The sequence below is a fragment of the Pipistrellus kuhlii genome, unplaced genomic scaffold (genome assembly GCF_014108245.1).
Source record: "Pipistrellus kuhlii isolate mPipKuh1 unplaced genomic scaffold, mPipKuh1.p scaffold_m20_p_9, whole genome shotgun sequence".
In the NCBI taxonomy this organism is placed as follows: Eukaryota; Metazoa; Chordata; class Mammalia; order Chiroptera; family Vespertilionidae; genus Pipistrellus; species Pipistrellus kuhlii.
This window is the reverse complement of record NW_023425595.1, coordinates 33,098,238-33,109,898: the sequence shown is the minus strand read 5'-3', so window position 1 is coordinate 33,109,898 and position 11,661 is coordinate 33,098,238.

The following is an 11,661-nucleotide window of genomic DNA, read 5'->3' as shown; positions in this document are numbered from 1 at the left end:
AGTCTCTCCATGGAAAAACATCAGAGATAAAAATTTGGATCTCCTTACATCATCTCTACTTTCCTGGATTGTAACCAGCACCTTTCTCCCCCCCCCCCCCAGGCTTTAAATAGGGGGCTCAGCATGGACCCTGCATTGGAATAGAAAACTCACCCGTCCATAGGCCCCGGAGAAGAACGTTTAAGATACAAGAATACTACTGACCCAAAGAAAAGAGAGATGGCATTGATGTGAGAGCTACAGAGGCTGGAGAGTTTTGATTTGACTTGAGCAGTTTGGATTAAATGAAATAAATTAAGGCTGGATACTGTGATATTAATGCCTATCCAAATAAAAAGTACCACCTTAGTGACACAGGTGCTGGTGCAAGATGTTTAGAGGACCAGAAAGTTATCATACAGGTAATGGCTGAGGCACTGTCATTTCAGAAGGTTGGTCTAAGCATCTGCCTTAAAGGGGCAGTGGCGCCAGCAAACCTCATCACACACACACACACACACACACACACACACACACACACACACACGCACCTTCACCAAACATACCTGTGGCTAGAAAAAGGCCATTATAATAAAGCTAACTAAGAGTGTCTTCATAGGGCGATGTAATCATAAATTCCTAACTGAGCAGGTCATGGTAGGTAATCATGCCGCAGGCATAATTTATTTCTTTAGTAAAAAGTTTGCTTTGCCTTAAGCAAGCCCTGTGCATTGTTTTTGTGCATCTAGGTTAACACTCCTTTGAAATTCCTCTTACCCTGGCTGGGTGGCTCAGTTGGTTGGAGTGTTGTCCCAATACGCCAAGGTTGCAAGTCAGGGCACATACAAGAAGCACATACAAGAAGCAACCAATGAATGTGTTTTCTCTCTCTCTCTCTCTCTCTCTCTCTCTCTCTCTCTCTCTCTCTTTCTCCCTCCCTCCCCCCCCCACTCTCAAATCAATAAAAAAAAAAGAAATTCCTCTTTTTTAGACTCCTTGGAAGAGAACCACTCTTAAGAGAGCACATAATTTTAACTATCCTGTATCTAATCCCCACCTTGCTTTCTCTCCTTCAAATAATCTTCCTTGCATTTTTCCCTTAATTTCAACTGCATAAAAGAAATTACAAAACTGTCATTCTTCAGGAGCATTTGAGATCTTGCTTCCCAGCATTATTATCAGTTTGGACATTTAAACAAAAAAATTCTCTGCCAGTTTGGACATTTCTTACATCTGATAAGATGTGGTAGTCTTATACAATGATGAATTACAGATGGCGACAAAGCAATCCTAGGTCATTAATGCCAGCACATGGTATTGAGACATGACAATAAAGAGAAAGAAAATCAGCTGAGTCATGCAACCAATAGAGGAGATGATGTCCTTTGACACAAAGGTCTTCAGTATATTGGGGTTGAAAACAGAAATCAGCAAAGCATTGGTTGAGGAGGAAATAGAGGATGGAGGGCTGAAGGTAAGACTTTAGAACAGTTAGAGTGCTCAAGACCAAGTTCACCTCCATGATGACTTGTTGACAACTTGTTAACCCGGGAAGGCTAAGTTTGGGCCCTGAGAGGTACTTTCCACCAGGCAGCCCTCTGTGGGGAGAGATGTATAAAGAAAACGCAGCCTTGCCACCTGTAACAGAGCCCTGGTTCTCGTGATGGCCTGCCCAACTGAGTGGCAGATGTCCTGGTCTGCTGCAGCTGCCATAACAAAGTACCCCGGGCTGGGGCCTTAAACAACACAAATTTAATTTCAATGCAGGGTCCATGCTGAGACCCCTGTTTAAAAAGTCCAAGATCACAGTGATGGCAGAATTGGTCCCGTCTGAGGGCCATGAGCAATGGATCTGTTCCCAACCCATTTCCTTGGCTTGTAGCTATCTCTCTTCTCTCTGTGTCTTCACACTAACTTCCCTCTACAGGAGCCTGTGTCCGAATGTCCTCTTCTTATAAGAGTACAAGACATAATGGATTAGGGTTCACTCGAGTGACCGCATTTTAACTCAGTTACCTCTTTAAATGCTTTTTCTCCAAATAAGGTTACAATCTGAAATGCTGCGTATTAGAACTTCAAACTATGAATTTGAGAGGGAACACAATTCAGCTTCTAACGGGGGAGAAAAAAACAAAATGTGGTCCAGTCTCTTCTCTGTTTCAGATGTCCTCCCCTTGCTTTTCTTCAAGATAAACGGCTCCTGAGTGTTTTAGGGAGTCAGGGCCTCCCCCTTTGCCACAGTGAGGGGAGACGGGACCTTGGCTTCAGCTTTCATTCCTGTGTCTACTCCCTTGCCACGTCCCCACTTATTTAGGAAGAGACCAGATTGTTTATCTTGTGAAAGTTTTCAAATTCTGGGTCCAGCTAACACAGTAGAATGCTGTCCATTTAGCATGTTCTTCAGTACCCTGTATTTCCTGATGAAAACTGCTAGTTAAATCTAGAGGTTTCACTAGATTCAGGTTTAGTTTTTTGGCAAGAGCTCATAGGTGGTGGTGTGTACTTCCTTTTGCTAGGTGAAATGACTCCCTGTAGTTAACGTGGCTGCCTCCCTCTTATGAAACCAGCTGACGCCAGTTCACCCAGGAGGGGTGGGCCTGTATCATCTGGAAGGAATATTATTGTGTAGAGAAGTGGGCCCATGAAGTTGTTTACAGCACATGTGTCAAACACAAGGCCCGCGGGCCAAATCCGTCCCGCCAGGCCTTGCAATGTGGCCCGCACCGCGCTGTCATCACTGCACTCCGCTGCGTTTCCATCACAATAAGTTTATGACTGTTCAGTAAACCATTCGGCCCGCGATTTAGGCTGGATTTTAGATTTTGGCCCTTTCTCTGATTGAGTTCGACACCCCTAGTTTACAGCTTTGGAGGATACAGCTCTTAACAAGCACGTACTGTGTGGCTACCAGTGTCAGCAGGTGCCACTTGACTATATATAATAGGCCCATCCACTTTGGGGCCAGAAATCCATTCATTGTCTTGCTGTCGCCCAAGACACTGCTTCTGTCCACAGATTTCCTGAATAAACTCTTCTCCTCCTCTCCCTGCCTCCTCCCCAGGTCCTCTATGAGGAGAAACTAGAGGAAAGGAAAATCTTTTTAGCTGATTGTGATTGAAATGCTCTTTGGGAGTGACTCTTCCCTGACAACCCCGAGTTTGACCTTGTTCTCTGTTGGAGGCAGGCTGTCCAGCAAGGAATCCCTCCCCTGCACATGTGTGTCTCTGCCCAGGGATCTGAGCCAGGGCGGTGATTGGCAAGTCTTCACTGAGGAAGGGTTTGGGAAGTGAGCCTTGGAGGAGGGGGAGACGTTTGCCAGGGGAGCAAGGCACAGTCCGTGGGGGCCCTGCAGACAGAGGAGCAGCACAGGCAGAGGCCGGACGCCTGGCACTGACCCTGCCGTGCCCCCGGGGCCTGCGCTTACTGCTCAGAGATGCTGTGCAGCTGCCCCAACCTCCCTGGCGCCCAGGACGCAGGGCCATTTCCCAATCTATTTAATCACAGACAAACACTCCCGTGTCTGCTCCAGTTCAGCCCAGGGTCTTGGAACAAATGGACCCAATTAAAAGGCCATCATAGGGGAATTCAGGGGGAAGAGGAAGAAGCCATTGATCAAATGAACGCCCAGCTGCCCTGGGGCTGGTCTGGGGCCTGCGTTAGCAGAATCCTCCCTCGCTCTCTGCTCTCTTCTCCCAGACGCTGCCCCAGACCCAGGGACCTCCCTGACACCCCTCCCCTATCCTCCATTCCTGTGTGGCCCCTCACTAGACCTTCTCTGGATCGCAGTTTCACTGCCTGTCACATCTTGCAGGAAGAAATGATCAGGAATCCTGTTGGCTATTCCTTGAAAATACATTCAATTTTGATCCATTTCTCACCGCCTTGTGGGGGCAGGAACGTAATTTTCCTCCCACCTTCCTAAGTTCTTCTGGCTGGACGAATAATGGGATGAAAGTAACAGGAGAAACTGTGCACCTATGGATGAGGACAATGGGGGGTGGGGAGGGGGTGGAGGGTGGGGTGGGAACCTGATGGAGGGGGGAAGAAATGAGGAACCTTTGTAATAATGTGAACAATAAAGATTGATTAAAAAAAAAAAGTAACAGGAGAAAAGGACCGCGTTTATTACCTGTGCACATACAGACTGTGCGACCCGAGGGCACATCAGGCAGTTGAGGCTTATACACCATTCTGCCCTAAGGAGAGAGCGACGGGGGTCTGGGATTTCTCAGGGACAGCGGGCGATTCAAAGGTAGATGAGAAAGAGCAAATATGTGGTAAACAAATTCTTGCTGGGCCACTAGTGGCCCTCCCTGTCTACCACCGCGAACTCCTGTATGCTGACGTGATGAGGGTGCCCTTCCAGAAGCAGGTGTCTCTGATTTCCTTCAGGCAGGCTCATAGGTTCTTTCTGGGCCTTTTGTTTCTTACCAACCAGCCTAAAACCAGTATCCTCAGTACCCACTGGGAGTGGCATCCTCGCACTATCCCAAGAAAAATAATCTTCTGAGATGCGCATGGTAGAACGAGTGATTTTTATTTCTGTGGAATTCACCCCCGAGTCTCCAAGGCCCCATTTCCCCCTTGTCCCCCGGGGAAGGCGTGCAGCTGTGGCTTCCGTAGGGCTAAAATCAGAGCCCGTGTCCAGCAAAACGTTTTCTCTCTGTGCCGAGCAGCCCAACACAGCGTCAGGCTGGCGTAGGGTGTGTTTCCATCAGCCCGTTGCACACAGGGTCTGCATGGCCGTGGGCCATACGGGTGGATGCAAGGAAGCCGGAACGAGAGACCCCCCAAGTGCCGAGAGACATGTCAAAGAGAAGACATGCCAAGGGCCACAAGAGCCAAGTGTACAAACCCCTTTGTTAAGGGGGTTATGTATTCCCAGATTTCTGTGGGCTTGCAGTGGCCCCACCCATTCTGCCCAATGATCTCTGCTCCCAGGTGTGGCAGGCACCCTCTCTGTGTCTATGGTGAGGACGTGAGGGAGAGGCCCAAGGGCTGGCTGGCTGAGGCTTCCTCTCTCACCTTGGCCAGACAGAGGACATCAGGGGGCCGTCTTCTGGGAACCTCCTCCCAGCGGAACCAGAGAGGGCAAAGTCAGCTCCTTTGAAACTCCAAGCTGGAATGTGGGAGAGGGGCTGGGGAGGGGACAGCGGCCGGAGGTCGGAGCAGCTGTCTCTCAGGCTTGCCTTTACAAGGCATCAGCTGGACACTATGTGCTCCTTTGTGGGAATAAAATACCCCACTGCAAGCCCACAGTGCGGAGTGCTGTCCTGGTGCCGGAGGCATCATGGTGGTCGGTCAGCCAGGGGCTGGGGGGCTCTGGATGGGACAGTTCCTGGGAGCCATGGGGGCAGGGAGGCTGGGATTGAGAGCTGAAATGGAAGAGGCAGCACCTTCTGGTCAGTGCTAGGGAGCCCGTACCACCGGGAACACACCTGTAGCCAATGAGGCAGAGTTTATTACTTACAGCAGCAGACTTCACATCGGGGGTCCCTGGGGTGCCTCCGAAAGGGGGAGTTGGGGAAGGGTGCTTATAAGATTATGGGGACTGTGCTCGCTTCGGCAGCACATATACTAAAATTGGAAAGATTATGGGGACTGAAGTTAGTCAAAAGGTGGTTTCCGGCAAAGAACAGTCAGAATTTGCAAAACAGGGTGTTGCAGGAACAGTTTGCGATCCTGGCTGAGAACACAGGTGTCCTCACGGAGCATCTCTGTTAGATCAGGCTGTTTGTGGTCTCTTGGAACGTGAAGGCGCGTGTTTAGGAGTGTGACTTTAGATCGCCCGAGCTAGACATCATGGCTTGGTCAGGCACTTGGCCAGTTTTGCAGGTCAGGGTATGCTTTGCAAATTATTTCTCCTGTTTTAATTTTTAGTCCTACCCCCATCTCACACCCACAACCACCTGGCTGCCAGCAGGGTCATTTTCTTCTCATCATCCTCAGGTGAAGGTCTGCACCCTATTCCTGCCTCTGCTCTGAACGCCAGGGGGCAGCAGGACAGCATCCGTGCACCTGGAGCCACAGCAGACTGAATGGCCAGGGGAGGGCACTGAGCCAGCCTTCGGGGGAAGGAATGAATGGGTCTGAAGCTCTCAGTGCTCTATTTGCTTCCCTTTGCTCCCAGGAATTCTGAGAGCAGGGAGCAAAAAGAGGAGGAAAATGGGAGGGAGAACAGAGGAAAAGGAAGGAGAATAGGTAGGAGGAAAAGAGGGAGGGAGGAAAAAAGGGGTCCTCAAAGCTGGCAGATGGACTTTCTCCCCTCTGCCCATCTTTTTCTGCCGTCCCCCAGCCTGGCTACTTTCATGTCCTGGTTTTAGTCTGACCCCCTGGCAGCGCCCCCGGCCCCTCTCTGCCTCCCAGAGGCTGGCCACCCTCCTGTGGCTCCTCTGTCTCCAGGGATCTACTTGGTGCCAGTAGGGACTGCACCTCCCCCTCAGCATTCACACACACACACACACACACACACACACACACACACACACGGAGGTGCGTGTGCGCGCATGTGCGCCGTGTGATGATGCATGCAGCAGACTTTTAATTTCCTCCCCCACATCTTGCAATTGCTTTGGCCATAAAGCCCGGTCTAACAGTTTAATCAGATGGCCGCTGATTTGAAATTTGGCTCCAGGACATAAACCTGAGGACACACAGGGATAAAACATCCTACTTTCTAAAGAAACCTGCAAACAACTGGGGTCAGACACCTTCTCAGAGTTTATCCCCAACCTCTACCGCCTTCCACCCTGGGGCCAGGGGAGGGAGGAGGGAGCAGTAAGCTAAGTAGGGATTGGAATGTTAAACTGGACTGAACTCTGCTACTCAAAAGTGACACAGAGTTTTGGAGTTTGCCAACTATGCAGTTTACGGATGGGAAAGAGCAATTAGACATCATTATGTAGAGCACTGACGGGAGGAAGAGAAAATAGCTGCATGTTTGCGCCTTGCTGCACTCTCACTGCTCAGTAACTTGGGGAAAGAGGTATTACCCGCTCCATTTTACAGACGAAGAAACGGAGTTTGTGGTCACGGAGCTGGTGACGGCTGGCCTGGGCCCGACCGTGCTCCTCCTGCCTCAGCTCCCCTGCCTCCCGCCAGCTCCTTTCCCCAGAGCCGCTGTTTGGTAGCTGTGAGTTCAGTGTAAGCAAAGCCATAGCTGGTGAAAAAACAAACAGGACTGAGTAGGGATCTCCAAAGTCAGAGCCCAAGATGTACCCCTGCCTCCCTCCCACGTCATGCAGGCTTCTTTCCGGGACGCCCGCCCCGGCCTTGAACGTGGGCTCTCACTCTCGGGAGGCACCGACTGGCAGGGGCGCAGGCAGCCGAGGCAGCAGGAGCGGCCAGCGGACCCTGGCCTCACGTGTCGTCTCCATGCTGACCGCTCTGTGACCTTGGACAAGGCACAGCCCTTTCTGGGCCTCCAGTCCTCCGAGCAGCCAAAAACCCCTGGGGTCCCTGCCAGGAGAGGAAACTGATTCCAAGAGGTCATGTCTCCCAGGGAACTCACGTGCTGTCTCCTGGTGGGCCCCAGCAGTCCGCAGCCCCAGGAAGCAGTGTCCCGGCGGGGAGGGGAAGAGCAGGCGGGGAGGCCCAGGAGGTAGGGCAGGGGAGATATTTTGGGGCAGGCATATCCCCCGATCACTGCTGGACAATGGTGCAATGCAGCCATTGTGCCGGGAGTGGAAAATCCTTTTCTGACTCCATCTCCGAGGGCTGAAAATAGTCCAGGGTGGAGCCCCTGGGGACTGGGTTTGGGGCAGATGAGTGACTTGCCCAGCCTGGCCCATTGTTTCAGGATGGGACAGGGCTGACACAGAGTACCTGGGTAAGCTGGAGCTAGGGCACAGGCAAGCCCAGGAAGCCCCTGCTAACGGAAGAACCGCTGGACGGTGCCGAGCCCTGCTGAAGCTGCAGAAACTGAAGCCCGGAGAGAAGGGACTCAGCAAGTCACATGGTGTATCGGGGCAGAGGAGGATGAGAGTTTGACTTCTGGGGCTCCTTTCCCCCCATCACCCACCCCCCACAAGCACATTCCCCTTGGGAAGGCAAGCAAACTCCTCACCCTGCAGCCACTCTGGCCGCGTTCCACCCTCCAGCCCTTCAAGGCACTGTGTGGTGCCAATGGAGTCACTTTACCTCTCTGGTCACTTGATGCCAGAGAGACTCCCTACCCCCACTCCAGTTCTCAAAACTGAGAGCTCAGAGGGCCGTGGGGATGCCTGGAGGAGCAGCTGCGAGCTGTGCCTGTGATGAAAATCTCGATCGCTGATGCCCTCACGGAGAACTGGAACGTGGGAGGCAAGCTCTCCAGAGTGGCCCAGAGCGGGAAGGCAGGCGGCCTCAGAAAACACAGCAAAAGCTGGCTGTTGGTTGCCTGCTTTGGCCCAGCCCCAGCCCAGCAACGCCCACTCTGGAATCCTGGTTGAACCAGGCAGTGGCTGCAGCAGCCCACGGCGGGCACCATTAGCCAGAGCGAAGTGGCTTGATCTGCTTCCACGGGTGGGTGGGAGCTCTCTAGCCCAAAGGGACTGGCTGCAGAAGCATGGCATCAAGGGCATCCTCCTCCTCCTCCTCCCCACTGTGCATTCTCCCCGCTGCCCTCCCTCGGCCAGATACCTGGACCAGGTTCTGTAAACACACAGGCCCACGCACCTGAAGGCTGCACGGTGCCAGGTTGGGGAGAGGGTGGCCCCCCACCTTACTCCAGAAAGGACCTGCTCCCCTCCTCCTCCACCCTGGGCAAGCCTTGGCCACAGGAGACCAGTGGTGCTCACTGGCCGGACATGCTGTGCTTTTCTTCAAATAACTTATACTCATGTGGTTACATATTAAATTATGCCAGCTCCATGAAGGTAGGGTCTAACTGGTTAGCCTTCATCTCCTCTTGGCTTAGGGCCTGCTGTGTAAACGTTTGCCACCTGCCAGGCCCTATTCTACGTGCTCCGTGGGTATGAACTCAGGTAAGCCTCCCAGTGACCTGCATGGGAGGCAGCACTTCCGTTTAGAACAGAGGAAACCGAGGCACTGCAAGATTAAGGAAGTTGCCCACGGTTCTAGGGCTGGAAGAATTAGAGACCATACTCAAACCCAGATGGTCTGGGCATAGAACCTGTGCTCTTACCCCCATTCTCGCCACATGGCCCTCCTTCCCCACTGGGGTTTCGAGTGGCCAGGGATACTGGAAAGAGAACTAATCTGGGCCTCAGATGGACCTGGGCTCCGTCTCCAGTCATCTAAGGACCTGTATAACTCGGAGCAAGCCATCGCTTCCCAGAGCCTGTCCCCTCATCTGCTGAACAGGGATAAGAATGCGTATTTCACACGGTTGTAGTGAAGAAATGATGACATAATGGATGTGATAGGGTCTGGCATGGTGCCTGGGGCATGGATTTGCACATGAGTTCCCTTCCTCAGGCACCTGATTCGGAACAGATCAGCCCAAATCTGCTGCAACAAGGGGCCTGGACCAGAGCAAATTGTGTCTGGGGAGTACGTTGTTCAGGGCCTCTCCTAGCCTTGAAGGGTGAGAGTGGGAATGTCTGTCTGCTGGGACTCCCCCTCCTTCCTGGGCCCTGGGTACCTGCTACTCATGGCAGAGAGCCCTCTGTGCCAGGGTCCCTGCCCGGGTTGCAGGGAGCTCCTTGAGAACAGCTGCTGCAGCCAAGTCAGCAGGCATTTACTTCCCCCACCCTGCCGGCTCTTACCCCAACCCTCTGGTCCCCCCCCACCGGTCCCTGGCCTCGGCTGCCGCTCTCTCCACTTGGGGCGGTGGGGGTGACAGCAGCATTCCCACCGAAGCACGGACCTGCAGTAAAGGAAAGAGAGCAGCAGGCACAGCCTGAGCTCTCGGCATATGTCCAGGCGCCATGCTGACCTGAGTGATCTTGGGCAAGGCCCGCCCCTCCCTGACCTTGAGTCTGCAGCTGGGCTGGATAATCCCTGGGGTCCCTCTCTGTCTCCAGTTCACAGTGGCTTTCAGGAGTCAACAGCCTCAGGAAGTGATGTCAGGGTGAGGAGGTGGGAAGGTGGGGAGGGGCAGGGAGGCCCAGAGTGTAAGAAGAGATATTTTGAGAGCAGGCATGTCCCCCCATGTCACTGTTGGACAATGGTCTGGGGCTGGGAGTGGAAAATCCTGCTCTTACTTGAGCTGAAAATAGCACAAGGCAGCAGGGTCAGAAGCCTCACCCACCAGGCAGGTGGCCTGGGCACTGAGCAGCAGGTCAGATGTCCACACCAAGGGGGCCAGAGGTAGGACCCTGGGCCTGTCCCTGGCTTCCTTAGAACTTCCTGCCCCAAGATTAAGGGATGAGTCAGCTCCACTGTGCCCTCTAGGTCCTGTGACCTTAGAAATCTGCAGGCAGCTGGGTGAAGGAAGACTTCATGGGGCTACCAGTGGTCGGCAAACTCATTAGTCAACAGAGTCAAATATCAACAGTACAATGATTGAAATTTCTTTTGAGAGCCAATTTTTTTAAACTTAAACTTCTTCTAACACCACTTCTTCAAAACAGACTCGCCCAGGCTGTGGTATTTGGTGGAAGAGCCACACTCAAGGGGCCAAAGAGCAGCATGTGGCTAGCGAGCCGCAGTTTGCTGACCACAGGGGTAGGCCATAGTGATGTCTCCATGCGCTGTGGTGTCCTGGGTTTTCGGGGTCTCCAGGGCAGCTGCTGAAGGGGTCGGTGGGCAAGATATGAAAAGAATGGGGACTAAGGGACCTCGGGCCCACGGTGTCCACAGTCCCACCCCAACCACTGATGAACTCTCAAGAGTCCCCAAAACCATGGTACAGAACCCCTGATTCTGGATCTAAAAAGGGCTAGGGGAGTCAGAGCCCAACATTTACACTCCTGGCCAGCACAGCCTCTTACCTGGGCAGGATGTCCCTATACATTGGGGTGGGGTTAGGCCTGAACAGCAGCCAGTAGGAAAGAGACAGACTCAGACCTACAGGAAAGGCGCAAAGACAGCCTGAGGGAGGCAGTCACGAACAAGTTCTCAGGGACTCAGGTTACATGAACAGAAGTATAAGACTTAGAATGTGGGAGGTAAGCCTTTGCTCTCTTTCGGGCAGGTCACCACATTGCACCATGCGGAGTCATCATTTGGGGTCATGGCTTGTGATGGGCCCCTATCATGTGAGGAGCTGAGGCGGTGTGGGGAGGGTGGAGAGGACATAGGAGGCTGGGAAAGGGGGACGAGGAAAGAGCCTTATCTCAGGTAGAGAGGGCCCTTAGGAAGAGGGGGTGAGTTAACCTTATCCTTGAGGTGAACTGTGAGGCCTGTCGGTTTTGCCCTGTCCCTGCCCAAAGGCTAGTGGTCCCTGTCCAGCTGAGTCTCACAAATCTCCAGGGTGGTCCTGCCTGGACCCAGGACCTGTCACAGGTGAGACCCATCTCCCCCACACTAAGCCCTGACTCCACCGGAACACCAACCATTTTGCCAAGTAGCTGCATTTCCCACGAAGGCAGAGGACCGGATGGGAGAGGAGTGAGTCTCTCCCACACTACTCAGTGCTCAGGGAACCACATGATCAGGGCAAGGAGGGAGCCCTGACTTCACCTCCTTGTGACCCAGCCCCCACCTCATTCCTGCTTTTAGCCTGGGCACCAGCTGCCCAGCCTGCCTCCAGTTCCCGCACACCCTGCTCTCCTGGCCCCACGTCTTTGCCCAGGATGC